The 5,138-nt window shown below is 42.6% G+C and overlaps 1 pseudogene; it reads left to right on the top strand.

Moving 5' to 3' along the window:
- Positions 1 to 2,107: 2,107 nt before the first annotated feature.
- Positions 2,108 to 2,225, top strand: LOC124556993 (annotated as a pseudogene).
- Positions 2,226 to 5,138: the final 2,913 nt, after the last annotated feature.

Below are 5,138 nucleotides of genomic sequence, written 5' to 3' on the forward strand. Positions count from 1 at the left end.
CCATAGTTCAGCCTGTTTCGCCATATTTCGCTTCATGTCGTCCCACTCATTGAATGATTCAATTCCTTCCTCATATCTGGATCGACTGTGTCTTAATTTGTCTCTGTCTACCTTTATGTTTTCTGTTCTTCTATTCGTCTGTGGTAGTCTGTCCCTGTTTGGAATCCAAAGGCACTTAACTTCTGTAAGGTAGTGATCCGATTCTATTCTTGTGTTCTTCCTGACCTTTGTGTTCATGATCTCTTTAGCATTTGTCCAGCTGATTGCTATGTGGTCAATTTGGAATTCCCCAAGGCGGGTGCATGGGTTTGGCCATGTCTTTTTCTTACACGGTTTGGCCCTGGAGTGTGTTGTCATCAATCTCATTTTGTGTTCTCGACACAGTTCAATTAGTCTTTCTCCATTTTTGTTTGTCCGCTGGTGTGCAGGGTACTCGCCCACTACTCCTTTATGTGTTGCTTCTCTCTTCCAATCTGTGCATTATAATCTCCTACGAGTATCTTTACATGTCTGTATGGTATGTTTTTCAGTGTATCATCTAGCTCTTCCCAGAAACTATCTGCAGATTTCTTGTCTTTCCTGTTCTTGTCATTTGTAGGTGCATGTCCATTTATTATTGTATACTTTTTGTTCCCTGCTTGAAATGTCAGTGTTGATATCCTTTCTGACCTGCTCTTCATTTCAGTTATGCCATCCTCGTATCTCTTGTCTACTATGAATCCTGTACCAAAGCATCTAGGTGCATGTCTTTACTTTCCCACTTTAACTCCTGGTTTCCCCTACAGTATTATGAAGCCTTCTGACTCCACTGTATCTTCGTCAGTGTACCTTGTTTCTTGTATCGCTAATATTCCCAGGCGTCTCTCTTTCATCTCATCTATTACCTGTTTAAGTTTACCAGTCTTAATCATTGTCTGTACATTTATGGTTTCGATTCTGAAAGTCTTTTTAGTTTTAATCTTCTTTGAGGTTCTTAGGAGCTCCGACTCTTCCCTTATGCACTTTTTGGCAGGTCCCCCAGAATCTGAATGCCTGCTTGCGTCGACCTTGGTCCAAGAAGACTGCGTGATGTGATACTACACCACAACAACGCCCGCCCTTATTCTGCTAGACTGACAAAAAAACACTACACAGGAGTCGGGTTGGGAAATCATTCCGCACCCACTTTATTCACCTGATCTAGCGCCATCAGATTTTCACCTTGTCTACTCTCTGTCGAACAACCTTCAAGGAACCTCCTTTCCGGATGAAAATCAGCTCCGAACATGGGTCGACGAGTTCTTCTAAATGTTCAAATGTGTGTGAAATCTTATGGGACTTAACTGTTAAGGTCATCAGTCCCTAAGCTTACACACTACTTAACCTATATTATCCTAAGGACAAACACACACACAACCATGCTCGAGGGAGAACGCGAACCACCGCCATGACCACGAGTTCTTCACCTCAAAAACATGTGATTTCTGCAGTCGCTCTATCGATTAGTTACCCCAGTTTTGAAGGCTGTTGGCAATAGTGAAGAAGAATACATGATTGATGACTAAAGACTCTGTTGTGCGCATCTGTTGTGTTTATTAAACTAACGGGAAAGCTTTACGAACTTCTGCATCAACCTAGTAGTTACTGTGGATTGTAAACCAGCTAATATGATTACTTTCACTAAGGTGGTACTCCTCCACATCATTGGAAGTTTAATCTTACAGACACTGCTGCTGAAACTACTGCTGTAGATGCAGTACGATGCGCCAGAGCCATACGCTAAACACGATGGTCTTCCCTCTCGGTAGTGCCACGAGTGTGTCCGCAGCCCGGTCGTCTTGGGATCGTACATTCTCGTGACCACAGGTGGCAGGAATCATGTTCAGTGGCTACATTCCAGCCAAGTTTTTCTGCAGTACTGCAGAAGAAACATACAACTTCACGTAGCCCTATTACGCGATGTCGTTCAAATTCAGTGAAGTATTGACAACAGCGTCTTTGTCGCCTTTAAAGGCATTCTTGACTAACACCAACTCACCACGTCCAATCTCAAAGGTAACTAAAGCTCACGACCGTTGCGGCGTGTATTTAAAGCAAACTTGATTTGCTTCCACATAGTGGAGCTACTGCCAACGGCCTTGACGCAGTGGTAACACCGGTTCCCATCAGATTACCGAAGTTAAGCGCTGTCGGGCTGGGCTAGCACCTGGATGGGCGACCATCCGATCAGCTGAGTGCTGTTGGCAAGCGTTGTGCACTCAGCCCCTGTGAGGCAAACTGAGAAGCTACTTAACTGATAAGTAGTGGCTCTGGTCTCGTAAACTGACATACGGACGGGAGAGCAGTGTGCTGACCACATGCCTCTACATATCCGCATCCAATGACGCCTGTGGGCTGAGTATGACACCGCGGTCGGTCGGTACCGTTGGGCCTGTTCAGGCGAAGTTTAGGTTAGTTTACGTTAGTGGATCTACTAGCGCCACTCTCATGCAGCTGGTGCGAAATTTGAATAGATACAGTCTTTCAGATGTACAAACACGCCTACCAACTTTCTTTTATGTCGCACAACTCCTTCTCGGTGTTGCGATTTTTTCCCCTTCAATGTTATATGCTATGCCTGTCTTTCGATTCGTCGAGGTCTGGTTCTTGATTTGATGCGCGGAAGTTCTTCACTTTAACGGCGTTTCGAATGCATGTGAAAATGAAAAAGGACATTTGAGCATTCTATGGGTTATTACCCCCCAATTACATTTGTTTTAGTTTCCTTTGCAGGCCCCTTAAATCGTCGGAAGAAAACACTCTAAACAATTTTTAGATTATGTACTGACTGTCCGTTGTGAGGTAACAGGCGAGTTGAGGTGCCCTGGAAATATTTTAAGTTAAGAGTTGGCGTCCACCTCTCGGGCAGCTCGGCAAGCGGCGGCTCGTTAGCAACCCCATGATACTGAACAAAGGCCGGACCACGTGGTCCAGCCGACAGCAAGGCTGGGAATTTCGTGACACTATGTCGATGAAGGAGACATGCCGCGAGTGAAACAGATCGCGGACTTTGTGAAACGTTAATGGCAGACATTTCACAGTTCGTATAGAAATTAATAGTAGCCAGATGAATCATGATACCTCAAAAGGAAACATGTACATTACGATTATTTGCACGACGAATCTGATAGTGTAATCAGATTTTCAATATCTTTATTATTTTAAAGTTTAGTATCTGACTAAATTATACAAGAAAAACCCAGCAACGAATTTTCAAAATCTACGCCGTTCATCCGATTTTGTCGATCGACGTGTCTTTAGAAAACTATTAGTGTAAACCTAAATTGGTATAAATTATAGGCATGGAACTTGAATAGTACCGGGTGATAAAAGGTCAGTACAAATTTGAAAACTTAATAAACCACGGAATAATATAGATAGAGAAGTAAAAATTGACACACATGCTTGGAATGACATGGGGTTTTATTAGAACCACCCCATATTGCTAGACGCGTGAAAGATATCTTACGCGCGTCGTTTGGTGATGATCGTGTGCTCAGCCACCACTTTCGTCATGCTTGGCCTCCCAGGTCCCCAGATCTCAGTCCGTGCGGTGATTGGCTTTGGGGTTACCTGAAGTCGCAAGTGTATCCTGATCGACCGACATCTCTAGGGATGCCGAAAGACAACATCCGACGCCAATGTCTCACCATAATTCCGGACGTGCTTTACAGTGCTGTTTAGAACATTATTCCTCGACTACAGCTATTGTTGAGGAATGATGGTGGACGTATTGAGCATTTCTTGTAACGAACTTCGTCTTTGCTTTGTCTTACTTTGTTATGCTAATTATTGCTATTCTGATCAGATGAAGCGCCATCTAGCGGACATTTTTTGAACTTTTGTATTTTTTGGTTCTAATAAAACCCCATGTCATTCCAAGCATGTGTGTCAATTTGTACCTCTCTGTCTACATTATTCCGTTATTTATTCAGTATTCAAATTTATACTGACTTTTTGATCACCCGGTACATCAGTTATTGGAGGTAAAAGTGGCCGATTACTACCGATCGCGTCAGGCCATAAGTACTCCATACTTACACACACACACACACACCAAAAGTTAGCAGCATGTTTATAAATATCTTTGTTCACCTATTTCTTTGTTTATATACGATATATACTATTCATGAAGAAATCTGTTAAATATGTACTGTGTGTTAGGAAGCACAGAGACATTAGGCTACTGGCCTACCATTTGTTCTATTCCTTTGATATATGTTTATTTATTTTGTTTGTGTATTTAATAATGTATGTTAGAGCGTGTTTATGGTCCAGCCGTAGGAATATTTATTTAATTTCAATTTATTTAAATGTAAATCCAGTATTTCGAATGTGTTTCATTATGTCTGTCAGTGTGCGTTGGCTTGGAGACAGGGCGACAGTGCTCTAGTCAGTCACAGCGATCATTCCGAAAAGGACACGTGGAAGTGGGGGAGGAGCATCGTTTCGAGAGAGGACAGGGCAGTTCTGGACAGTATGGGAGAGTACACGGGAGAGTCCTGGACAGTACGGCGTGACGGGTGCACAGTCGCGGGAAAGTGCTGGGCGTGAAGGCGTGACGTACGGTCGCAGGAAAGACTTGCAGAGTGGAGCAGTTTTGCGCATGATCGCGGGAGATAGAAATATTTCGTAGTGCCGACTTGTGCACTTGTGAGATTTCCGTGGCTTCTGCAGTGAAGACGTAGTATGCTTTTAGAAGCGAATATCTCGCGAATTATGTTGTTGTTCATAACTAATTACGTGAAGTAGGAATATATTGTTTCCCTGTTATTCAACATACATTTTATTTAATTGTTGGACCACTGACACCAATAAGTGTTTTACAGTAATAAAGGGCATTCTTAAAGGTACTTCTGCTATCGTACCCATCATTTAAAGTCGTTAAAATAGTAACTGCAGAATTTACTTAATTGCAATCTTTAATTTATAAACTTCTGTATAACATTCAAAATTTGCAATTGCCTTGTGACAGGAACCTTTGACCATTCGATTCATGTGTATATTGATATTGTATACTGTAGACTCAGCAGTATTTGGCTCGTAATGCGGCAGCTACGTATCCCAGCCCCTAAACAACGAAACCTGGCTAAACTTTTAATATTTCAACTTTGAGTCCG

The sequence above is a fragment of the Schistocerca americana genome, chromosome X (genome assembly GCF_021461395.2).
Source record: "Schistocerca americana isolate TAMUIC-IGC-003095 chromosome X, iqSchAmer2.1, whole genome shotgun sequence".
NCBI lineage: Eukaryota > Metazoa > Arthropoda > Insecta > Orthoptera > Acrididae > Schistocerca > Schistocerca americana.